General features: G+C 39.7%; 1 protein-coding gene across 1 annotated transcript in view; it reads right to left on the bottom strand.

Annotated features, from left to right (window-relative positions):
* Positions 1-4,444, bottom strand: part of csf3r (colony stimulating factor 3 receptor) — a 46,913-nt gene extending 42,469 nt beyond the window's left edge. The window contains exon 1 of the mRNA XM_088410533.1: positions 4,345-4,444. The gene's annotated coding sequence lies outside the window, so the exon portion shown is untranslated. The remainder of the gene's footprint in view (positions 1-4,344) is intronic.
* Positions 4,445-27,807: the final 23,363 nt, after the last annotated feature.

Below are 27,807 nucleotides of genomic sequence, written 5' to 3' on the forward strand. Positions count from 1 at the left end.
GGTTTCAGGTGCTTCTTTTCCACACAGTTATCGTCTTTTGACGCTGTGCTTGTATAGAGGTTGATTGCACAAAAGGTGCAGAAGGCGTCTCAAATGGCGTCCCGCTGAGGGCCCTTTCTGATACACTACTCACAAAAAGTTTGGGGTATTCAAACTTTTGCGGGAAATTTTAGGGTGAACTTATAAAGCACTATAACCTTTTCAGGCCGTTGGGATTTTTGACGTTCGATTTCTTGCTAGAAGACAGCAAAAAAATGCTAGTGATGGCTCATAAAACAACAAAAGAATTTTACATGATTTCTTATGGGGGAAAATGGTTTAAAATGAGAACAACTTGGAAGTCAACCAACGTCGCAAAATTCATCGATTTTGGCTGCTCATGGAAGTGCAGCAAGAATTCCAACGTCGGCGACACACACACACACACACACACACACACTCACACACACACGCCGAGGGAGAGGAGACAACTTCATGATTCAGTGAACTCCTTCTTCTGCTCGTGTCTTTGTTGTCGCGCCGGGGGCGGGGCGATGCCGCCACCTCCCGAGGAAACATCTGGCGAATCCTCCGTCTTGCTTCTCCCTCCACATATTTCAAACAAATCCCCGATGCGGAGAACTGCCCAGGGTGTTCGTTTCTCATTTTTTGTACCCCGGCAACACGGTGCGCAATATAATAAGAGTCAATACGATGCGTTATACATTTCTTTTTGTCGAAACAGAGAAGAAAACTCGCCTTGAAGCTAGTACGATTCAGGTTTTGCAGGATATTTAATTTTGTATGTAGCAGTGGAAGAAATCGTGAAGCTCATAAAAATGTCAGGAAGCAAAATATAAGTAGGAAACGTACGCATCGCAACGATTACATTCAAATGAATTGAACAGAGCCCGTCTTTCATTTTATCTCTACTTTTACGGATTGAAAAAGTGATATGGCAATGTGTGAATATCAGAGATTTGGGATGTGATACAATGCAGTTTTTTTGGACCAATTTACACCTTTTTAAAACAATACTTAACCATATTTGTAATAGTGTGTGTAGCAGTAGGATGAAATAGTGAAGCTAAAAAAATGTAAGTAGCGACGTACGCATCAGTGTAATCCAAGACCATTTTTTGGACCGACATATCCAATAGCAATATCCTATAAGGACAGACCTATTTAAACAATACTTAATCGTACTTGTAATGTTGTATGTACCAGTGGATGAAATAGCGAAGCTTGTAAAAACATAAGTGAGTGACGTATGAGTCACGACGATGGAATGTGTTTCAATTGCTATCTACTTTTACAGATTAAAAATATGATAAGCTATTGTACGCGGAGCCTCAAAATGTGATACAGTTCAAATCATTAGAGTCCTTATCACCAAATGAATCACCAAATGCGCGGAGATAAGAGGTCATTTTATTGCCATGGTGGGGCCTTAGAAGAAGCACCACTAAGAGCACCCTTCATTTTGCCTCTCATGCTTTTTAAACTCATTCAGTCAGTCCAGTTCTAAAGAATTTTGACGTCCCTTGTCCACTCAATAAGTTAACATTCCAACGTCAGCTTGACAAAATCCCCAGCAAGACAAAATTCCGCCTAGTGATTTTTTCAGCCCGTCCCCAGCGAAACACACCGCCGTTACACAGGAGCTGTGTCGTTTTCCTTTTACCTGACAAGATTAACATGCTGCTCGCAACCAACATCTGCCACTGCCGAGGGGGAAGATCCCGCATGCGGGATTTGCGAGCCGGCACAATATGACGCTGGAAACGTCCGTGAGGTAGAAGGAGAACAAGGCGGTATCTTCCCTTCAGGAATGGCCCGCAGCGTTCTGTCAACGAATTTCTCTCATGTTACACTTGAGGCACCAACATACAGTACCGTGTATGCTAATAGTCTCAGCATATCAATGACTACGCGTGCAAACACTTAATGTTTACCCTGCAATCACTGGACATCGGTTCTTCCTGGACAAGGCAAAAATGCAGATACGGTACAGTATACACGATATACTGTACGATGAATCGAGGGTGCCCAAAATTTAGCTAGCTGTAAGCTAAAATGAAGGCTGGCCGATACAGCTCAGGACCACGAATAAATAGATTGCACGCTACTTAGCATTAGCTTAGCCTTTCGACAGACAATCAATCAGTCAATCAAATTTTATTTGTATAGCCCTAAATCACCGAAGTCTCAAAGGACTTCACAGCTTTTCGGTGTAAGGTACATAACACCAACCAAAAACCCCAATTAGGGGACAATCGGAAACCTCCAGAAGGGACTACAAGTGGGAGGAGCTCCCTTCCGGGCCTACAGGTTGAAGTGGATGGCGCATGTACCAAATACAGACAAATAGATACACATAAACAATATAGATTACAGAAAACATATTGTGCCAAAATGGTACCTAGCGACAACAAGGTGAGCTCAAGTCTTCGCCAGACAGTCGCCAGGCATACTGTTCTCGTGGCAAGGAAATTGAAATTTTGGTGAATATTTGCGAACATTTACGACCTCGGACGAATCCCGACGAGATCTAAAGAGTCGCTATCATTGCGACGCTCGCCAAAGTCCTTGCTTCGTTTCGTCAAAGTACAAGCTCGGATATTAAACGGTTGCTCATCAAAATGGCTGACTTCCTGTTTGATTTCGGATTAGACATGTCGATTCAATTTTGTGTTGATCGGGGTAAACTCATGTCGTGCTTATTTTTACGGAAGAATCCTGGAAATGATCATCGGACTTGGATGCTAGTCAGATTCCGGTCGCTTCTGACTGGAGATCATTTGGGCAAATCCTGGAGTAGGAATTCCTCAAAATACAAAACCGGGAATTCAGCCAAAACATGCAATTTTCTGGCCTGGTTTCTTGAGTACGGTATCACAAGATACCACTGTGAGGGTAATAATTAACTGAGCACCTCATTAATAATCACTTCAAAAACATTTTTGAGCGTGTGTATAAATATTCCAAGTCAGACAGAACAGCTTGAGAAAAATACGAAATGAATCGTGACTTTGCTAAAAAGTTTAAATAAGCCCGGAAGGATTTTTTTTTTTCTTCTTCTTCAGATAAGAAGCAAGGACAAGAGCTGCAGGAGTTCTGACCTCTGTTATTACCGAGTGGTGAAATTGAGGTTTGCTTTCAACTCGGCACCAATTAATCCTAACTGGGACACCCCTTGCTCCGTACTATCGTCCACTTTTCCCCTCCTGTAAAATTCACTGCATCCCTTCACCGCAAAGCTGATCATCGTGGTGAAAAGGTATGGAAGGACACGTGTCATGCACAACCTTCAAGAAGATCAATCCGATGAGATTCTTGGAAAAGTTGAAAATATTCGCTCTCAACACCGGTTTAATCCAATTACAAGTAATTGGGCGGAAGTGTAACAGTATGTCGTTTATTTCTGATTTTGAACTGAATGACCTTATAAGAGAAATTGCTCATATATGGCCCATATATGGAAGGAGATATCTTAGATTGGTAGTTTTTTTTTTTAACCAATGGCAGATAATGTGGGCGGAGCATCAAGGTTTGATGATAGCTTCAAGGATTTTCAGCCATTTTGAAAAAAAAACTAATTCAGGTGTGTTTTCTATGTCCAAATTTCAGCTTTTGTTTTGTTAAGAGCCCCAAGTAATCATTTGGTCATATTTTATTTGCTCTGCCCATTCTGGGCAATTTATTTACTTTATTTACTACTTCCTGGTTTGTATTTATATATATTTGGGTGGCTCATGGAAGGATAACTAGGAATTGCACATTCTGTAAAACTTACTTGTGTATAGATACCCACACGCAGACTGATAAGCCAATCTGACCTCAGACATATGGCCACGCCCCTTAAAACCCTATGCAGTATTTTTTGGACAAATTCTTCCACATAATACTCGCAGTTTTTTAGCCTAGGGAAGACACTTTCCTGGAAGCGTGATAACAAAGTTGGTCATGCCATTTCAAACTTTGACATGATGTCACCATCTGAGTGAAATTTCAGCTCCCTAGTGTCTTTTTTTCATACTTTCACTGATCAAAGAAATAGCACAATCAAGGCTCACAATCAAGTCAGAAAAACTAAAGTACGAAGAGACTGTGCGTTATAAATTTAAATAGTTCGTATGATGTTATACAATACAGTGTTTTTAAAAGTAAAACGTGACAGTTTTTGTGTTTTGGGAATTTAAAAGGATCTACAAAGAAACACAAAAAATATACGTTCATCTAGTGTCAAAAATGACTGATCTGAAAAGGTCACTTTACCAACAACGCTTGCGGTGGCCAAAGACTTTTACAAGCCACTTGTCACTTGCTAAAAATCTTGACCAAAACAAGAGACATTTGACTTACCTGACAAGTGCACATGAAATACGTGAACGGCGTGAGTTCAGTGGGCAGGAAAAGTGATGAGGGAGTTCTATCTGCAGGCGGTCCACCAGCAACATCAAAAAGTCCAAAAAAAAGTAAAGGACACACACAGCCATTGTTTGCTCTTTGCCATTTTTGATTTTTGTCAGCAGACTGAAAAATTGCCCAAAAAAATAGCTTGTAATATACCTCGAGATATTTATTTTTGATCCCCCGTTTATTTCTGAAGCCCCTCTAGATGGAGCTGTGCAGCCGCTTGAGGGGGCGTTTCACATGCTGCATTAATGGGGGGGTGTATGACTCCCTAGTCGCCCCCAACTCCAACTGCCTCATGTTCTCTCTCTGGCTGTGTTCTTTTACCTCTTCACAGCCAATCGCGTTTTGTGAATGGCCCGGTCAACGGGTCAACAGGAAAATAGAAGAAAAATGGCCCGACTTGAACATTCAGGCCTGATCGCGTGTGAATTGTTGTTTTTATATGGCAAGAAAATGGCGGGGCTATGAGCACTTATTTGGAAAAAAATAGGTCTTGCTGAAATGGCTATACCGGTCGCGCGTAAACAAAAATTGAAAATATTTGTATAATGCAAGCTCAGCAGTGAAGATTAACGTCATAATTCACTGGATCCCCATCATGAAAGCGGTTTTAAGCAAGACGTGCGGCCATGATTGCATACTTTTTCTATCGACAAGGAAAAATGGAGGCTAATTGAAACGGTAGCGGTCCTCACGGTGTTCCGCCGTCAACTGCACCTGTAAAGATGAGCGAACGCATCCCTGGGAGTTCTCCCTGACTAAACGAGGCGGGCTAGCGTTCAATAGCCAGACTTGGCAGCGGCTTTCACACTTCAACGTCCCACAAATCCATCTGCGGACGCAAAAAAAGAATTGCTTTTATTGTTGGTTCCCGACGGAGCTGTGGCGGCACTAAGACAGCGGAGGAAACAGATAAGAGAGCCAAAGAGACTCGGCACGTTATCGCGTCGCCGCAGTCCTTGTTCGCCACCGTTCCCTTCTTGCCGTACGGCGGATGGAAACAATCGTAAACAAAACGCTTTTTAAACGATTACAACAATTGGTTACAGTAAGTTCTCCCATAATTCTGTTAATACAGAAAAGGAGAGCATCGCACCATGTGGCAGGCTTGATAGATAATAAAATGGTTTATATTTCTAATGATGTCTGTCAGGGATTTAGAAAAGGAACCAAAAGGATGTGTGCCACATTTACAATAGAACCTCTATCCAGTCCATCCTTGGAAGGAGTCTTAGGAAGGATACATCACCTTCCTTTGTTTTGGCCAGAATACAGAATCTTTTGAGCCATCCATTCAGAGAGTGTGGGGGCCTGCAGACTGAGCAGCGATGCCCAGACTTCCCTCCTCCAGTTCCATTGAATATGGTAGGGGTTCACTCAGCTGTGAGATGCCGTCACTCAGTGGCCTTCTTCCAGTGGGGTGGATCCAGAATGCAGAGAGACGATAAGCATCCGCCGGTGTAGATGGATCCCTCCAGGGTGACAAAGCGAAATGCATAAGCAGCAACCGACATAAAATTCAATTGGCAAACTAACATTACATCCATCCAAGCAAGCAATCAACCAACATAAAACTCAATTGACAAACTTATATATCAAGCAACCAACAACATAAAACTTAATTGACTAACTAACATATCATCCAACCAACCAACATACCAACCAACCAACCAAAATATTAAATAACAGACTGTCATACCAACCAACTAACATAAAATGATAAGAAACTAACATATCCTACCAACCAACATAAAATGAAATTAGAAACTAACATATTATTCAACCAACCAAAATCTTAAATAACACACTGACACACTAACCAACCAACATAAAATGAAATTGAAAAACTTAACATATCATCCAACCAACCAACCAACCAACCATCCAACCAACCAACCAACCAACCAACCAACCAACCAACCAACTAACCAACCAACATAAAATTAAATTGAGAAACTAAAATTTCATCCAACCAAGCAACCAAAAACTCATATGACAAACGGACATAGCAAGCAACCAACATAAAATTAAATTGAGAAACTAACAGATCATTCATCTAACCAACCAACCAACCAACCAACCAACCAACCACTCAACCAACACCTTAAAACAAACATGCCAAATATCCAACCAACTCACACGAAGAACTAACTTACCACCCAACAAACCAGATGTCGAACCAAAAGACAAAAAAACAAAGTCTACTTTGTGCCGCAGGTCAGTCAAACAAGCAACCAAGCAGCTGTGCCGTTTGCCCACAGTAACTTTGGTCCAGTGCCTGTAGCAGTAAACCAAGGGGTGTGAGGCACCTGTGGGCTTAATTGAAGGTTTGTCCACGTCTGACAGCTAGCAGAAATTGGAGCCGGCCTGTGTTTGCGAGCAGCTTTTCTCCTATACAGTGCAAAGCGTTCATTCTATTACGCGCGCGGAGCCTGCGGGCCGGCCTCCACAATCTAAATGGTAATGGCCAGCCTTATTTATGTTTGCGGCAGATACCCAACAACGTTTACATCCTCCACCAGAAACCTCCCATAGCCGGCCCGATACTTCATTGTTTGTATACTTGTAAAGGCACATTTACTTTCGTTCCTTATTGATCCGCCGTTCATCCGGGCAGCTGCAACGAGAGCAGTCATACAGGCCAGTCAGTCGGAGTGTTTGTTTGCCCCCAGCGTCGAGCGGAATAAGCCGCGCCGTTGTTTTGATTTCAGCCGGTCCGCTCCCCCTCTCAGATTGTCTACCAAAAGGCCCTGGAAAAGCGGCGCAGACGAGGCGCTCCCGCAATCTCGGCTGAGCTGAAATAAATTGCTTTCATTTTGGCCCCGGCTCCCCTTTGTTATAATGTGACAAGGCTACTGATTAGACGAGAGGGGGATCAATAAACTGTCAAGCTTGAGGCTCAAAAGCAGCGTGGGGACTTTTTTTTTTTTCCCCTACCCGCCTGTCGTCGCCCGGAGTTCACCGCCGATGTGAAGGGACACGCGGGAATGAGTAGTTAGCCATGGAGAAGATGGGGCTCTTTGTGTAGTTTGGACAACAGCGGCAAAAAAAGATTTGATGTTTTAGAGAAAGCAAACACTTGCATATTGTTTGGGTCAAACGTGTCAGAAATGGAAACATCCCTTCACCTTGAAATGTGACTACCGTATTTTGCGCACTATAAGGCGCACCGGATTATAAGGTGCACCCTCAATTAATGACACATTTTTAAAAAATATTCCACATATAAGGCGCACCGGATTATAAGGCGCCCCCTCAATTAATGACATATTTTCAAACTTTTTCAATCACAATATAGTAATATTCAAAGTAATAATAATAACTCAAATAATAACTCAAAATCAATAGCATAATCACTCAGTCAATTTTTCAATCACAATATAGTAATACTCAAAGTAATAATAATAACTCAAATAATAACTCAAAATCAATAGCATAACCACTCAATGTCAATACGACCAAACTCGTTCAACTGTAAACACACAAAAGAAACAGGTAAAGCTTACTTTATCACTTCATTCCCCATCTACCAATCCCGATCTCAATATTGACCCATTTATAAGGCGCACCTGATTATAAGGCGCACCATCGGCTTTTTTAAAAAAATAAGGCTTTTAGGTGCGCCTTATAATGCGGGAAAGACGGTAATTTTCCTAAAGTGACCTAAGAAACGCAAAACATTGTATTTTTCCATGTTTTGCGTTTCTTAGGTCACTTTAGGAAAATTACCCTATATAACCCTAACCTTAACCCTAACCCTACCAGTAAACCACACCAAATTGGACTTGGTTAAATGGTGAAGGAAGTAACCATATTAAAAAAAAATTTCAGCGTATTCATGTCTCAGCTACCTGCAGTCGAACTATTTCCACCTCCCCTCCCGGCGGCGGGGGGGGGGGGGGGGGGGGGGGGGGGGGGGGGGGGGGCGCCATTCATTGACAGTGAAGCTGATGGGAGCGAGCAGGTGTCCTTCCTGTGCCCTCGGCACAGTTATTAACAAGTGGCAGTGTATTGGAAAAACCAATCATAAAGGACAACAGGCCGTAATAGCTGTTGTCTCAGCATAATTGTTTAGGGGAGAAGAAAAAAAATAAAAAACATGCGTGGGCGGCTGGTTTGATCCCCCGCAGGTTACTATTTGTCATGTCAATTAGAGAGTTTTCTCATAAATACGCTTCTTTAAAGATAAAGATGGGGTGAGGTGGTAATTAATGTCTCGGAGCAGCTGCAGCCAATCAGGCTTTGGACCTTTTTTGTGTTTTTCCATCAATAAATGAATAAATGAATCATTGCCACAGTGCCTATGGTGGAGATTAACTTTTCTCTATTAAGTGTCAGCCTTGAAGTTGGTCGTTTTAAACTGCTGCTTGGTTTCAGCTGGCCGAGACTCAAGAAAAAGTACATCTGATTATTTCCACGACAGCTGTTTTTGTGTGTTTGAGTGTGTGTGTGTATATATATCTTGAAAAAAGAAATCTTTTCGCGACCCCCACTGAATGAAAATAAGATTATTATTGATGAAAATTGTTGAAGTATACCTACACATGTATCCACTTTAACGTTAACAACCGAAAATATAAATCAACGTTCAACAACTGTTGATTTTTTTTATTGCGTTTATACGGGTTACAGCTTAGTCTAAAACGGAAAAATTGAAGCAAGTGCACCAAAGTGCCTGAAACTAAAAGAATGATGAAAATGATTACTTTATTGCAATTACATTCCACATGACCTTTTTCCTGCGATCATCCGGGCCCCCCCAGGGGGGCTCGCCCCACTATTTGAGAGAGAGAGAGAGAGAGAGAGAGAGAGAGAGAAACAATGTGCCGAAATGTCCCAGGTAGAATTTGTGTTTCGTAATTTTTCTACTAAATTTTCCACTACGTAGCGAGAATCCTCGTGTTGGGGGGAGCATACAAAACAAACTTGCAGCATAGTATTAGTATTTTATATATATATATTATATATATATATATATATATATATATATATATATATATATATATATATATATATATATAAATTTTTTGCAGGTCCGACATGCATCATAGCCACACCCCCTTCGTCATCATTGGTCCGTCGTATTTTTCAAGCCAGATGAAATTGTAATCGTTTCATCAGTCCCTCGGTGTATATTTGCCGTCACCACTAGAGGGCAGTATTTCACACACACACATTTTATATATGATAATTTGGTGGCATTTCCAGACATGGGCTGTGAAACAATTCAAGGAAAATGTGAGGGTGAAACGATTTTATTGGATATGGTTCAGTTCAGTTTGAGAAAGTATTAAGCAATGATTTTTTTCGGTGTAATAATTTTACATAGCTTTGAATGATCTTGTGAAAATGTGCCATTTCCCTTCGAACGTTACACTTGAATTCCAATTAGGTGTTTGTATTTCCTTCCGCTTATTTACGGAATGAACACAAACACCCACACGCTTTCCACAATTTTTTCCACCTTAAATGAATAAAAACCGCCGCGGTTAACCTGAGCAGCTTGAGTCAGGGTTCAAAGTTCATGAGGTGGCATGAAAGGATTCACTTTCCCTCCTCTGGGCCATCACCAGAGAGTCTTGTTTACAGGTTTACAAAAAAAAGAAGCTGCTCCTGAATGACATTGAAAGCGGTCGCTACGCAACCCGGCGCCAATCTTCGCATTAGCCGTAACCCCTGCTGACTGACCCGGCCTTCTGGCGCCGTAAGCAAAAAAAAAAAATAAAATAAATAAAAAATATAAAAAGGTAAGCTGACACCGCACCTTCAAAAAAGTCAGAGAAGAATGAGAAAAATCAACACGGAAAACCTCACCTTTTTATGTTTGCACTTCAGCGCCTGTTAATAGGAGCTCCCTTGTGAAAGGCTTTGGGCCGCGTCCCATTCATCACGGTGTCCTCACCGGGGTCATAAAGCACCCTCTCATGTGCCGAATCTGGACGAAAACTTGTTTTTCTTTATAATCTTCCATCTGGTCTCTCCAAAGTCCTGCTGCGCACCTTTCGGATTGGCGTCTCTTTGGACTTTGGGTTCAAAGGACAAACGCAGAAGGATTAAAATGGCTCCATCACACTGTCTGCTTTCAGGGGGTTCTGTTGGATTTTTTTCAGATCTTATTCGACAGATCTCATCCTTCAGCAAAAATATTGACGTTACAGAGCAACCGATGGAAAGTAGCGAAGGGCAAATATGTCTTTCTGTCCTGAAAACATTCATTCCTATTGACGTCGAATATCCGTTTTAACTGGGCTAAAATATAATCATTTGAAGTGAATTTGCTTGATATTTGTACTTAAAGCAACACCGTATCGTATTTTGTGCTTACAGTAAATACCGATTCACTTTGCTGTCTTGCTGAGACAAAATGGACACAACAATGGACAAGAATAGGCAGGGTCTCAGGAGGGTATGAATGGAAATGTACTGTTTGTATGTATATGTAAATATGTAAAGCAAACCTCTAGTTTCAGTATTTTTAGCATTTTCACTCATCTTTCAAAGCCAATGTTGTGTGCTACAGTATGTCTATATAAATATGGATGCTGCCATATTAATAGATTGACTTCCATTCTTCAGGTATAACTGATGTAGGTAATAGTTGTGGTGTAAATGTTGAAACACTGCCATCCATTGGTCACAGATAGTACTACAGTGCTCATTTGGCTTATATCATTAGTCAAGGGTGACTGCTACTCTCCATAAAAAAAACATATTTGACCAGACATTTGATATTTATTATTGTTATACTATTTTAAAAGTTGAGAATTCTCGTCCATGGCACTGAATGAGTTAGGTGAATTCTGCTCAAAGAGTGGGAGTGCAATGCGATGGCGGGGAGGGTGGGGAAGCGTAGGGAAACTGGCTTTGCTCTTTTGTGCTGTGTAGTATAATTGCACATCCTTGGCAACAGGTGGCGCTCTTATTGTCAACGTATGTGCAGGGGTTGAAAACTTGGTAAAAACGTTATAAATTGCTGTTAACATATTTTGCAATAATAATTTGTGATTTTGAAAAAAATCATCACAACGTTTAGTACAATTTTCTTCATGTTTTTTTTAAAGATATTAGTGTTAATGTTCCAAATCAATTTACAGGAATTGATTGATTAATTTATTTATTTTCCAGCATCAAACAGTTCAGCGGGTCAAAAATGTTTCTCGTTTGAGTTATGATTGACAATGTATTTTATTTCAGGCACTTTGATGTACTTTCATTTTTTTTTTTCAGATTCAGAATAAGCTGTAACCTGTATAAACCCATGTAAAAAGTAAAGTTAACATTGTTGATTCAATTTTTTTCCTTTTGTTAGGGTGAAAAAGAATACAATTTTAAGCATGCTTATATAATTTTCATCAATAGTCACCACAGTGTGTGTGTGTGTGTGTGGGCTGGGAAAGGGGGGGGGGGATTTTAGTGTCCTAAAATCAGAGATTTTTTTTTTTTCATGTAGACTAATATCAAGCTAATGTCTGGACAACCCTTGCCAAAACGATGGCTTGTATCTAGAAAGAATTGTGGGGAAAATGCAAGCTCAAGTACCACCATGTTCTTTTCCAAAGCATATAGGGGAACCTTGAACCTCCCTTGTGTCTTTTTTCAACATATTATAAAAAAGGGTAATGAAGCATCTGCTCATTTGCGTCAGGGTCAAAAATTCGGTACAAATACACCAGCTCCCACAAAAGCTTCACATCTGCTCAAAATATAAATCACGACAAAGACGAATAGCACGTTGAACTTTACGTACATGTCTTTGTTAGATGAAACGTCGGCCATTTTTTTTATTACCGTTTTACATGACTAATGTCAAAAAAAAGGCAGTCAGTCAAAAAGGACATATAAATTCATGTTGGTATCAAGTTTTAATTAGCTTTAAATCTATACACTTGAGGAGTTCCGGTACGGATTAGGCATCATTAAGCAGAAGGTTAATAGACCGAGCGGCGGATTGTTTGCCAGAGCTCAAACTTCATTTAAGTCAAGGATCCGGAAGGCTCCGACTCGACTCTATTAATCTGCCCAACTGATGAGGCTTTATGTTCTATCCTGATGGCCTCCATCGCTTTGATCTCATTAGAAGCGGCGTAATTGACTGCTCGCGTTAAACAATGACCCGGGCCTTTCATCCCGCTCCCCCCCTCGTCCCACCCGTCTCACAAATTACCGCAAATTAACTACTGCCGCTGACCTCGAGGGATAGAACGATGAAAAAAAATGCAATCGAGAGGGCTTTGAGCGAACGGTGAGCAAAAACGGACGAACGAATACATTTTACGTTACGATTAAAGTCGGCGAACGCCAGGTTGTCGGAAATGTCGAAATATTTGTCTTGAGGGATTTTTCTGCGGTTATTGGGGGTGATGTGATTCTGTCATGGCCGACAATTGTTAAGCAGGGTACATACTGTATATAGTGATAATCTAGCTAAATTTTCCACCATTTACGATAAACGTCAGTAAAGTCGAGAGAATTATTACGAGGCGTCATATTGTGCTTTTGGATGCCTGAATAGAGATTTTCTTCCTCTCTGATGTGCTCGGAAAAACTGTGACAATCAAGAAACTGGGTACACGCATACAGATAATCTGAGAATTTTCCAGTACCTACGATAAATGTTGGCAAATAACCAGATTGTCAAAAATCTCACAATGATTATTACAAGGCGTTCATTTGTGGTGTTGGATGCATCACAAGTGATCCAACACCGACGATAAACGGCAACAAAGGCCAAACTGTCGAAAGTCTTGGGACGATTACAAGTATTCCGAGGCATTATTTTGCAAAAAGAGAGAATTTTTTTTCCTCCTTGATTTGCTCCGAAAATGGAGACAACCAGAAAGCGGGGTAAACACATTCCGATAATCGGGCTAAATTTGATCATATCCACAATCAAGATCTACGATAAACTTTGACAAAGGCCAGATCATCAAAAATCTCAAGGCTGTCATTACGAACAATTATTTTGTGGACTTTGTGTCCGTGATGAATATTTTTTCTTCCTACCTGATCTGCTTGGAAAATGGCAACGATCGTAAGACTGGGTGCACACATACCGATAACTGGAGCAAATTTGAGCATTTACCCTCCTGTGCAACGCAAGTGAATAAAGGCCTGATCATCGGATCTTTATAAAGGATAATCTTGACCGAAATGGTCTGGGTTAACGATCATAATTGCTAAACCTTCTCAAAACCAATCGTATCTAAATAATGACAAATGTAATGTTGTAACCTAGCTACTAAATTAAATAACAGTTGAACTAGCTAATGGCTAACGTTTTGTATGTTGTGTGCTATGCATGTCATCTCTATGCCTTTTGAGGTCAATTTTGGTCCCATCCTAGACAAATGCTAGCATGGTTTTCCAGGAAAATCACTGCGTAACCTTATAATTAAAATCTCCTGTTCGGCCTGAAATGAACTGCCTTGTAAATCTGATCACGAGTCCTGAGGGGGATTTATAAAAAAATAGAGTTTCTTTGATGAAGGCGGGCGCATCAAATTCATCAGTGCGACAACGTCACATCTTGTGACATTTCATATCATTACGGTTTGATATCATGCAGCAGCCCGTGGCATTATCTTCACTCCGGTGCTTTTTTCCAATTTCAGATCTCCTGCCTCCCTGATTTTACCCTCATTTGTAAATGTCACTTAAGTAGAAAAGATGTGGAGGGGGACATAAAAAAATATAGATATACACAAAACAGGGGTAGCGAAAAGTCAAACTCGGGGCAAGGGAGTAAAGTATGTTTGAAGGAATGTGCGTTGATGGATTTGGTGGGCAGGACGGTGAACAGACTGGTTAGAACGTCTATCTCTCTGTCCTGAAATTCCGGGTTTGAATCTGGAGGTGACCTTCTACTTTGTTTGGATTGAGAATAATATCGAAAACAGAAAAAGCTACATGTTTGATTTATTTTTTTTTTCTCGTAAATTCTCGTAAGAATCAGTCCATTCATTTCTGTCTGCTGTAGTGAACATTTGTGTTTGGTCTTTATTTTTTGATGCATTGGAGCTACCCTTCTAAGTCCCAGTGTGCTCATTGGAGGACATCCTAGCAGTTCTGATCACGCTCGTGTTCAGCTATGACGCAATTAACTTTGCTGTGCTGTACCGTATCCATACACTCCACTATCATTGAGGTAACGAGATACCGCATTTTTCCTCACTATAAGGCGCACCGGATTATAAGGCGCACCCTCAATTAATGACATATTTTCAAAGTTTTTCCATATATAAGGCGCACAGGATTATAAGGCGCCCCCTCAATTAATGACAAATTTTCAAACTTTTTCAATCACAATATAGTAATACTCAAAGTAATAACAACAATAACTCAAATAATAACTCTAAGATGTCAATAGCATAATAACTCAATGACCAACCTCGTTCAATTGTAAACACACAAAAGAAACTGGTAAAGCTTACTTTATCATTTCATTCCTCATCTACCAATCCCAATCTCAACATTGATCCATATATAAGGCGCACCTGATTATAAGGCGCACCATCAGCTTAAAAAAGGCTTTTAGGTGCGTCTTATAGTGCGGAAAATACGGTACTAGGCGGAAGGTTTGTTTCCAATGGAGCCCGTGTTGGCATCACAGAAAATACACTAAATACAAAGTCTAATTTACCGGCAACTCTGCTTGTATCTCCCAATGTTTGCAAGTCGAACGTTCGTATGTAGAGGAGCGTCTGTACAGGAGCTGGAAAATAAATAGCTATGAAATATATTCATAGTATTACTACAGGTGGAGAAAGATGGATTCATTTGACTGGATGTTATAGCCACCTTAGTAATAACTGCAATTCTCCCTACTGGGGCAATGTGCAGCGTGACCAAGTGCAATTATGTGGCGCATAATAGCTGCTTGTCACCTCAAGGGAGGACGAGAGGAGACCTGAAGGACTGCGGCCGATCGGGAAGGAGAGTGTGTCACGGCCAAATGATGGCGGTTTAAACCTGCCGATGACATCGGGAGGTCCGCCTCGCCCTGTGATTACCAACGTTGGGGTAACCACGGTGAATGGCGCGCACGTCGACTGTGAAACGAAATATTGCCATAAAATGTCCCCTGGCTAGAGCGACACTTGAGCAGAGAAAAAAATAAAACAGTAGTTATAGCACACAAAAAATCATGCAAAAAGATCTTTAAAAGCAAAAAAAAAAAAATATATATATATATATATATATATATATATATATATATATATATATATATACTGGATAAAAAATAGCCTTTTTTTCTTGTTTGAACATTAATATTCTCTAGTAGTTGTAATTAAATTGACTGAAAACGTACTTTCAAAAAACTACAATTCAACAACATGAATAAATCATGTAAAAATATTCCTATACAAGCCTAAATTTTAATAATTACCACGTAGTTATCATGTTAGCTTAATTGAGTTAAATTTAACTTTATCAGAATAACAGCATAAATCTTGGTCAAATCATTCAAATATTAAAGAAAAATAGAACATAAATACATACATGAATTCAAAATACATATAGATAACATTAAAAACATTAGCTCTTGGTTACACACAAATTGAAAACTTAAGATATTTTTGGAAGACATATTAAGTCAAATGGAAAAAGAGAAAAAAGTATACAGATAACCTCATTTCAAAACAATCTATTTAATATTATAAAATGACGTTAAAAATTCCTAAATTATGGTAATTGAAAAAGAAAGTGTGAAAAAACTAATACAAAAATATGACTGATAGATTAAAAAATAGTAATACATAAAATATAGATTACTAGTGATAAATACATATCACGGGTATTAAAAATAAATTGGTCATGAAAATAAAAATAATCATACTGTAACGATGCTGTTAGAAAAGCGTCCAAATGCAGCAAAATAGAATAAAAGCATGAAAGTTGGGAAGAAAAACTTTTCAATAAAATGTACAGCAAGTCATAATCTATGACTAGTAAAAACAAACAAAAAATGTATATTTAAAATAAAGTTAATACTTCAATTGATCTATTAGCTTGTGAGGTGTGCATAGTGAGCAGGTGAGGAGAATTATGGGAAATGGAGTCCTAGCAGTCGCGGTTCGAGAGCGCTGGGCTTTCCACCAATCACGTCAATGCAAACCATAGCGTGACGAAAACATTGGCAGATGGATGGAGTGCGTTCTGTCGTCATGGAAACGCCGTACATCATGTCACCATGGCAACCACATTGATTCCATCTGCTGTAAGAAGCATTTGGAGGGAACCATCGTTTTCACTGTGTTGCTTGGATTACTGGAATTAAATAATACAAATCCAGTAGAGTAGTGTTGCTCAAACCTTATTTACCGTTTAATAATCCATAACTTTAAATTCCAGCTGGAGAGAAATGTCATGCCTAAGAAAATAGTCATATTTGGAAAGTAAAGTACAAGACTTTATTTGTTGAAGCTGTGTTGTTTGAGAAGCATGTTTTCATAATTGGGAACACTTCCTATCCTCAATTTTTTTAGCTCGGGTAAACATTCAATGAGAAATGAAAAAATGAAAAAAAAAAATTAAGACAGAAATGAATATTTTACCATGGAACGAGACATAAGCAACTTTTACAAACTTACATTTGCATACATGCAAAACATTAAGTTTTATAGGGAAAAAAAAACTCAAAAGAAACTTTATATATATATACATATATATACATATATGTATACAGTATACATATATACATACTATACATACATATATACATAACTACATACATACTGTATATATGTACACATATACACAGTTTATATATAAATATGTGCATATATACACTATATATAACAAACACACATGTATGTATATACAAACAGTATATATGACAGTATATATGACATATAAGCTCAACAGTTTTCAGCGGTAAAATGAGCACTATATATATATATATATATATATATATATATATATATATATATATATATATGTACGTGAATATGTGACACTTGCTATATACTATTACAACATAGCATTTTCCCTAAACATTCATGAAATTAATTATTCATTTATAATTGTTCTCATCTATAATTTGTAGTTCTTGATTGTAAACAGTCGGGCTACGAAACCGCATTGCTTGAATTTGGATTATTTGACATGTTTTTCATTCATTTACACAACTTGTTTTAATTGCGGACAAAAAAAAAAAAACACTTTTTCAGTCCATGATCTACTTGGGAATTCATAAGCGGTCGCCCACTCGTCATTCCGTTTGTGTCGTTCCCCTTCGCCTATTTGCCCTGCTCTATCTATGGCGACACATACTGTATTCTCAGGTGATGTATGGTCATGAATTGCAATGGGGACTTTTCGGCATATTCTGATGTGCTTTGCCATGCATGGCCGACATCGCTTAATAGTTTCGCTTGAAACATTTCCATTAGCCTTAGGCACTTTTTTTTTATCTTCCACAGGGGTCGAACTGAATATTCAGAATTTAACATTTTATCGATATGCATGCGTGAGACAAGGGCAGTAATTTAATGATTGCTAATTATGGCGAAAATGAAAACTACCTTGGGTTTACTGCATGGTTTAGTTATTGCGGCTTCACTCGATTGCGGATTTCCATTTACAGTGGACCCCCGCCATACGATATTAATCTGTTCCGGGTATAGGATCGTAAGACGAAATCGTCGTATGGCGGACATAACATGATATGGCGGGTAAAACATCAAAATGTACTTTAGGAGAAACAAGTTCTAGAGTAAATATTTACCTGCTTTAGGTACTGAAAAGACTAAAGTAACTATTACTTACGGTACTAAAGTACTAGTAATCAAATAATAATATTCAAACAATGAAATAATCAGGTCAATTAATTCCTTAAGTACCTAAAATAATCAATTGCTTTAATGTATAAAGTGATTGATTACTTTAATACTTAACTACTGAGGGTAATCGATTACTTTTGTACTTTTTTACTTAGTAGCAGCCAGCTTTAGACAATACTAAAGACAAACTCTTGAATAAAGACATGAAACATAAAAAAAAAGTACCTGGGATTGAATGAATGAACTCTTAAAAAAAAACGTAAAAATACGTCTTTGGGATTGGATGAGTTATAGGCCACTGACACAAGACGTTTTCCGGCACCGGGATAGTACAAAGCCCATGTGGCTTGCCAATTTCGAGTCACGTAAATATTCAGACACGCACACACACGCGAGCCGAGAGGCTAAATCTTTGTGTTTGTAGTACAAGCGACATAACTGTCAAGCTTTCCCGCGCGGCTTAATCACAGAGATTAATTTAGGAGTCGATAGAGAGGCGAGTGGGTGGAGAAAGCAGAGTAGGGAAGGACTGAAGGGCCCGTTGACTGGCATCAAAGCTGAAAAAGCTTTCGTGCACACTCTTGGGAATCTTTGTGTTGCTTGTGAAACCTTAAATAAATAGCCTTCCAATTCAACTGCATTGTTCCCCGTCGGCCAATGAAAAGCAAGTGTGGCGGTACCAAGGCCCCTTTGCAAGCTAACGGTCAAAACTCGGTTGCGATCCTTTGAAGGAAGGAACAAAAAGTGGACGTAAAAGTCGTCTAAATCCTGTGTTTACGTTAAATGTTTGTTGGTATACAATTTGCAGGGTTAGGGTTAGGGTAAGGCAGGGGTCACCAACGTGGTACCCGCAGGTGCTAGGTAGCCCTCAAAGATCACACGAGTTGCCCGTAGGCCTGTTCTGCAATCGCTTAAAAGTGATAGAACATTGTGATTTTCCAGGAATTTTACCAAAAATTATACGTGTATACATTTACATGACGTTACACTTGATTTATATATTTACTACAGCTGTTCCCTAATTATTGTGAGGGATCATTAATATGATCTGTGTCTTCATATAAACTGGTAGCCCCTTTGTATTACTCAGTTTGAAAGAAGTACCTCTCACTTTCAAAAAGGTTGGTGACCCCTGGGGTAAGGGTAAGGGTAAGGGTAAGGGTAAGGGTAAGGGTATGGGTATGGGTATGGGTAAGGGTTTTCCCTTAAAAAAAAAGGGTCAAATGTTTTGCCTTTGGAAGAAAAGACCCAAGTCAGAAAATGAACAGAAAGTCTGCCATTTTGGTTCTGAAGCAACCATGTTGAAAAAAAAAATCATGGTTCTTTACCTATTTTTTTAAACAAACAAAAAAATCTCACAGCCCCAAGTCTTACATTAAACAGGAAGTTGACAATTTTGTAAAATAAGGATACTTATACTTATTTTTTTTATTTTAAATGATAAAAAAATCTCAATCTTCAAGCAGCCATATTGGGAAATCTCTAAGACCTTTACGTTGTTTTTTTTTTGCAATAAGATCTAAATAAGATCTAAAAGACCAATGGCTGAAATTGAACAGGAAGTCAACCTTTTTAGGCATGCTACAAGGACTTTTCTTGTATTTCTGTTTTTTTTTGTTTCTGTATTTCTTTATTATTTCCCCCCGCAAAAAAAAAACATCAAAGGCCCTTGTCTGTACTACAAAGCCTACCAGAACCGGACTTATTCGACCTTGAAATTTGAGTTTTTTCTCCCCCTCATTCCGAAACGTCTCTCCCAACTCCACCTGCTCACACCTCATCCATTCCGACATGGCGAGCCCACTAAATAGAATAGATGATTGATTTTGCTCTCTTTGCCGCCTTTGACATGTTCCGTCAGGCGGCGTGTGAGGTATAAGAAGTGCAGACGGAAAGCACCAGTCCCTACATGGACTGCGCTAGTGAGATGGGGGGAGGGGGGGTTACGAAAACAAACCCCTGCTTCACCGCTAAGATCCACATGCTGTTTTTCTCATCGACCTCTCGCGGCGGTCAAAAAGAAAAGGTGAGCTTGTTTGGTCGTCGACGCAGGTGGCGGCGCGCCGAGACAAACGGCCGGTTCATTGGAAGACGCGGCTATCGACGGATCAAATCTTGTCCGCAGGTGCCGCATTGATTGTCTAATCGAATTCCATCGGGAGTCTTGTCACCGCGCATTTACTCGATACTTTTGACATTTTTAAGATTGCGCATAACTCGACTACAATTTTTGAGTTGACGTGCAAACAAGGCAGGAAAATTGAATGGAGCGTCAGCTGCCAGGCTAGTAGGTTACATTTCAAATAAATAAGGTAAGAAAGAGTTTCGGCCATCCAAGAAAAAAAAAACAACAGAAAAGGTTGAATTTTACCACATTAGCTTTGTATTAGGTATTACTGTATTAGGTGGTCTTCACAGAAGATAAAGAATATATGCCCCCAAATGATGTTGTGCCTGTCTATATGTGTTGCTCCACCATTTGTGTTGAAATGTTGATTGCTTCAAGGGCAATCATCTATTAATCTATTTGATTTCCTAGTATGTGTTAACATTAAGAAAATAACTTATAGTTGATTTAAATATTATTGCTACTAGACTGATGCAATTTTACCATACAACGCTTGTATACAATGGTTGCAAGTCAAAACAATAACTTGATACTAAAATCGTCCACTTTTTTGCAAAATCACAAAGGAGAAATTACAATTGAAAACAAATAAACAATTGCCCTAAGAAATTGCTCTATTAGAGTATTCAGGCCATTTTGAAGAAAATCTAACTGTTTTTATGGGGAGGAATTTTGTTTATCAACTTATAATCGCATAACTTGAAGACCAGAATTTTTTTTTCCACATTTTTGTGAAATATCTCCCATGGGGGGCAAATGCAGCTCAGTACCAATTTAAGTACAAGTGCAACATAACGTATGGGAGAATGCGCTGCATAATGAGCCATTGTAATTTTGTAAAACAGCCAAATGTTGCGAGTAAGCCAGCCAACATTTCAAAATAAAGTGTACCATAACTAGAAATTTATGACGTGGATGGTCTTAGTAGGTTTTTATTTTGAAAATTTTTCCAGAAACATGGTTGTGAAATCGCTCTATTTGATAATCGTGCATGAGCGGCTCTTATTGTAAATAAGTTTTTTTTTTTTTTTTTTGATTGACCATTTTTTTTTGTCTGATGTTTTTATATGAAACCAGTAAAAGTCAATACTCAAGTAAAATTCACCCAAATTGCTATAAAATTGGGGGCGAGGGGGGTATTATATTTGTATCCTAGTGTACCACTGTAAATAATTTTCCCCCATTGAAAATGAACTGAAATGTAACCCAAAAAAAATATGTTGTTTTTGTTTCATGATTTGGATCAACAAAAATAGCCAAAAACAAGTCAAGGTACCACTGCATTTTTTTTTAACACTAATTATTTGATTTCCCAAGCTTTATTTTAATTTTCTCCTAATCCTGTTTAATTCATTCATTTCTAATAAACGTGGAGTCGACACCAGGATGACTCCAAAAACACTTTTTAAAATAAATTGTTATGATTGCTATTCTAGTCCACAGACTTTTAGCGTGGGACCTTTAGCATTTTCCTTTTTGTTTTTTTCTCGATGTTCTGACGTCAAATGTAAAGTGACACCATTGGTAAAAACCGTCTCATGGATGCAGTGTTAAATCATGAAAAAAAAGGGAACAAAAGAAAAGCACAGCAATTTTGATTCATTTCCCACTGCTACAGGAGAGGTGAGAAGGTGCAAGGTGAGAACAAGAAAAAAAAAAAAACCCGCATATGCTTCCAAACATAATACTGCCCCATTTTAACAATGTTAGCGAGGTGCAGGCGTTAGTGTCAGCACGGCGTGAGCATGTCGCCAATGTGACACGCGGGGCACAAAACGAGCAGCCTCGGCTTAACGAGCAGAATTACACGCGCCGAGCTCGTTTTTTTTTTTTTTCCTCAACGCCAGTAATGTGGATTAAATCCTCTGTTTGGACATGAATATTAGATCACAAACATGAATTTTTAAAAGTGTTCATTGGCGGGAGGGAACGGCAAGAGGGTCATTATTTCTGCTCATGCGGTGTTGTGCCATCCGGCCGTTGCGTTTGTGGAGCAGAGCCACGCGGTAATGCAAATGGCTTCTGAGAACATGGCGGAGATGCCTGATGACTCATCGGGATACGCCGCAAATAAACTAACTATAAAAAAAAAGGGTGTATGCGCCAAATGGCTGTTTAGTTATAATATCACAAGACGCCGGCTTGTACTGTTCCACTCCAGTTCTGCAAATGACAGTCTGTTTTTTTTTTTTTTTTTCAACCGGCAGCTGGATCTGATGGTTTAGCCCCGATGCAAGCGGACCGTAACAGCGATAAATGCAAATCCGCTCCGAACCTGTACCAAAAATGTAATGGCGCTTTTGTTGGATAGGATAGCGTTGTTGTCGTTACACCTGCACAAATACAAGGAAAAGATAATTCGTTAAACGGGCTGGAATTGTCCGAGAAACGCGCAAAAACAATAACAAACAGGGGAATGCAGAAGAGGAAGATCTGTTGGCATGCAGCCGCCTGTGCAGCGCTACGGGATTCGAGATAAGGGAATCAAAACATACGGGACAATAGGAGGGATACAAAAAATGAGTTTTCTGCTATTTCCCATTGATAAAAAATTCAAGAATGATTAATATGCTCAAAAAAGGTGGAAATTTATGTATTTTTCATATGATAAGCCACACCCTTTTTTTTCTCATGATTTCAGCCCTGCGGTTTATAGTCCAGAGTGGTTTATTTGCGTTGTTTTTTTTTTCTGTTTTTGCTGGAAACCAGGGGACAATTCACCGCTTAAGCAAATGAGCAACTGTTCAATGTGAAAATTTAAGGAAAAATTATGAAATAGAACTGAAATGATGTGAATCAATGCCAAGATTTTGAATAATATAATATTTTGTAATCCGTCAATGCACTTAACTTCAACTGCAAATATTCTACCCTGTTGGGCGACTCGGTGGCGCGGTGAATAGCAGGTCCACCTCGCAGTTAGAGGGACCCAAGTTAGAATCCAGCTGGCCTTTCCATGTGTTTGCATGTTCTCCCCGTGCCTGCATTGGTTCTCTACGGGCACTCTGGCTTCCTCGCACACTCCAAAAAACATGCAGGCAGGTGTATTGGACATACTAAATTGTCCTTTGGTGTGATTGGGTGCGTGAATGGTTGTTCGTCTCCGTGTGCCCTGCAATTGGCTGGGTGTCCCCCGCCTACCGCCCGAAGCCAGCCGGGATAGGCGCCAGCAAGCCTGCGACCCTTGTCAGGATAAGCGGCTACAGAAAATGGATTATACCAGCTGGTAGAATATGGAATTCAGAAAGCTAAATAAAACTCAGGAGATACGTGGTGCTAAAGTTTAGAAACTGACTTAGACAACGATGCCATAAAGCTACACAATGTTAAGACCATCCATGGAAAGCGATAACAAATAAATTTGAGTCTTGGCGGAGATCTTTGCTCAACCAGGTGCTTTTCTGTTTCCTATTTTGACACAGCTCCTGTAATAGAGCTCATTAGGGCAACCCGTCGAAGCTAAGGTGTTCCCGGGCGGAATAGAAGGACTAGTGCGTTTGTTCAATCCAACTTTCCGTCCCTAATAAGATTTGACACTGACGCCCAAGCGAATAACGCTTCAGGATTGGTCAGGTGACCTTTCGCCGCCTACTTCCTGCCCCCAATCACTCTCCTTTCCCAATTGTCTCCGCGAGCCCGTCCCCGTTGATTCTTGGCGCTTTTTCCAAAACGGCCGACGTGTCGACTCCTCTCTCTTCACTGACTGCTCTGATTGGATTTCATCGCCTCTCCGCTGATGCAATCAAGGCGGCTCAGTGGTGCTGAATCCGTCTCGTCTTTGGCGGCGAGGTGTTGAAAGCAAAGGATTGCTATTGTGCTCAGCTTACGGGGGGTTAGCGTAAAATAGCATAGTGTGCTCCGAACTAGCCAAGCTATGCGACGTCTTGTCGCGGGATACTTTATTATCCATCTTAAGTATATATCTATGCATAGGGAAGGTAAAAACAACAGAAATAAGTTAGTTGCAAAAGTGTGCACACCCTTGTCAAACTGCTGTGTGACTGCTCAGACTTAACCAATCACATTTAAATTCATGATAAAAGGCAGTCAGGACACACCTGCAAACTATTCAATGCTTCTGATGAACATACAAAAGGGATCTAGTTCTAGTAGGCTTTTTCTGCCATTTTCGCCGACCAAATCTTGACAAAAGGCTAATCAGAGGCTGGGTGAGTGTAACTATTGATTATTGTCAAGATTTTTAAATAAAAATGAAAACTTCAAACATTTCCATGTAGCCCAGGGGTGTCAAACTCAATTTTATTGTGGGCCACATTGTAGTTCTAGTTTCTGTCAGAGGGCCGGTATGACCGAAGTCAAATCTTTTTTAAATGCTTTTGTAAAACACGCACCATGTTTTGAAATCAGAGGCCGGCAAAAACTGATTGTGAATTAAAAAATGCTTGCATTTTCTCACCAGATTTTTAAAAGTTGAAGACAACTTGCAAATTTGCTATTTTAGCCAGAAACTTGAAGTTAAATCAGCATTTCGTGGGGCCACATAAAATGATGTGGAGGGCCGGATCTGGCCCCCGGGCCTTGAGTTTGACACCTGTGATGTAGCCTCTTTGTGTACCATCTAATCAATGTTAAAATGTCCAGTGTGTCCTATACATGACCAAAAAAAAAAGATTTTCTATTAAATTTCTGTTTTACGTTTAATAATCTGGTAAGCCTCATAGTCCAAAAAATACGCAAAATCTTTTGTCTTGCTGTGAAAAAAAGAACATAAAAAAATATGTATAGGCTTGGTCTCATGAGGGTATCAGGGGGTGCACACTTTTGCAACCGCATCATCTGCAGATTTTGTTTTTGCAAAGCCTCCGAAAAGAAAGGTCACACATTTTATACCCCCCAAACCTGATATTTAAACAGTGCTGTGGGAGAAGAACAAAAAGGACTAGACGCGAGCAAAAAAGACCGAAAAAGAGAAGATGGAGATGCAACCTACAATTTCCTGACCTCAAGCAATTTCTGCATGACACGCCTTGCAAAGCGTGAAGTGATAGATTTTTCATGCCAGCGTTTAGCTCCCCTCTCTTTCTCTCTCTTCTCTAGCCACTTATAGCTTCAACAAACCAAGCCAGAGGTTTTTTTTTTTTTTTTTAAGCCTCGTCATTGCCACCAGTAGCACCAGTAGCTTGGAGGCATTACTCCCACAAAGCCCTGCAAACCTTTCCCGTGGCTCGGGATGGAGGACATATTGTTATCTTCCCACGCAACCCACGGATTCGGTTACACATGCTTCTGACAAGCTAGCTAGTCAACAGAGCAAAATAAAAGACCAAATTATTACACTGAGATTTCATTAAGTTCACACTAGCCAGTTTTTCCGTACGCCGGGTAAAGCCGAAGATAAGTTTGTGCGTTAGCATCACAGGTGGTTTAGCTCACGCAAGTTTGCAACGTCTACATTATGCATTTGTTTGACGGCTCGCAGCGCTAGCTGACAGTTTGATGAATGTCAGGGTAAGGAGATGATTTAATGTTTTGTGTTCCATCTAATTGTCAAGACGCGTCCCCTACTGACTTGAGGAAAATATTTTGAGAGTTTTCATGAAGTACGTCGAAGAGCGTTAGCTTTGTCTTGAGCGGTTGGGTTTGGCTTCCACGGAGGGTTTTAACGTTATCGTTTTGACTTGGTCAAAAAACATTCGTCTTAAATATAATAACAATTTAGAGAGGTGGGCTTTCACAATTACTATCAGCTCAGTTGTATGTATTTAAGTAATTTTACTGTTCACGTTGCTAGCATGAAAACATTCCAAATTTCAGTTCACCACAAAAAATTGCAGAGATGAATTCATAGTACGTAGGTCTACTTTTACAGTATGTTTTGAACGGCGCTATGATGTCACACTATTTAAGTAGTCGACAGAGAAATTGATCATCCTAAAACCACACTCCAAATTAGTGTTTATCGTTGAAAATGTACAAAATCAACAATGAACAAAAGTGAGCTAAATTTAGAGTCTGCAGGTCCAGTTTTACATTTGCGATGGATGTCGCTAGCTGATTGATCATCTTGCTATCACAGCCTGTTCGATTTCTGCCAACTGAAATTTACCCCAAATCTAAAATTATTTGATCGAAAAATGTAGCATATAGATCGTTTTGTCTTTAAAAGCTGTTATGATGTTGCTATTTACGTAGCTGACACAAATGTGTCATCCTTAACCATTTTCGCCAAATCATACGGAATCATACCGTAGCAAAGTAAACTTAACAGCTAAATTTATCACATGTACTGTAGATCCAGTTTTACGTTTTCAAAGGTTCCCATGATACCATTATACTTACCAACGAAAAATAAGTTATTAGTTATACAAAAAAACACAATCAAACCGCGAAGAGCAAAAATCGTCTTCTCATGTTAGCTAAGCAATGACAAGAACGCAAAATGGAAAACTCTACTAAAACATCCACCTTTTGACTAACTGCTAAAATCTGACATTGGGTTCATTTTTATATTTTTAAGCATTGCTATAATGTTATGGCAAGTAAAAAAACAAAACAAATGAGAATATGTCAAAAACAACCAATACCAAAAACTCCTTATATAACTTACGATTATTAGCTTGCAATCATAATTTATATAATTTGTTTACATGCACATACAATGCCAGAAACAACCATTAAAAATGTTGTAAAATAGCTAATTAAGCTTTACTTTAATTAAAGCTCTTATCGTTCCTTTGGTGAGTGAATTGCCATTACTTTAACGTTCACCGGTGCCAAGAAATTTGCAAGAAAAACTGGACGAGGAACAAAAAAAAAAAAAAAACCTTGAGTCCCCGCTTCCAGTAAGAAGCAATGGGCTCCTCTAAGCCCGCTCAAGGGAAAAAGGTGTGGCCAGCCGCCAGGGCCGCAATCCCTTTCTTGGGAAATGCGCGCCAGCACCTTTTTCCCGGCGAGCAGACGGAGCTTGAAAGGCGGCGTTTTTGACCGCGGCGGCAACGGATGGGTCCCCCTTGCGTTTCCAGCCAACCTTCAGAGCCGATTTGAAGGCACGCGTCCCTCCGAGTGGGAAATCTTCCCTGTTCTGAAAAGTCGATTAAAGCCAACAGCTGTGATTCAGGCGCTGCCACGCACGTAAACAAAGTGACAGTTTTTACGTGGCGTAAGCAAATTAGTACTAAACTCTTTCCTACATCATCTACGTTCCAGACAGTTGTTTCAATTCGGTGACAAGATTTCCCACAGTAGCTTTTTTCGTTGCCAAAAATGAACCTGCGAGGATTTTTTGGATGTTTGTTGGTCAGAAATTCTAACCCTAGCTTGCAACCAGCTTGAAAGCCCTATTTTGAAATCCCTTAACTTACACTGAAACCTTTTTCTTGGTCCAAGTTTAACCAGAGGTTAAGTAGGTAACGAGTTAAACCCTAACCAGACTCGAAACCTAAGATTTGAAAGCCCGCATTGAAATACTTACACGAAACACTAATCATGGCTTGAAGTCCTTCTTTAAAACCCCAAACCTGACTTGAAAACACCCTAACC

The sequence above is a fragment of the Hippichthys cyanospilos genome, chromosome 3 (assembly GCF_059441005.1).
Source record: "Hippichthys cyanospilos isolate Australia breed blue-spotted pipefish chromosome 3, RoL_Hcya_1.0, whole genome shotgun sequence".
NCBI classification, from domain to species: domain Eukaryota; kingdom Metazoa; phylum Chordata; class Actinopteri; order Syngnathiformes; family Syngnathidae; genus Hippichthys; species Hippichthys cyanospilos.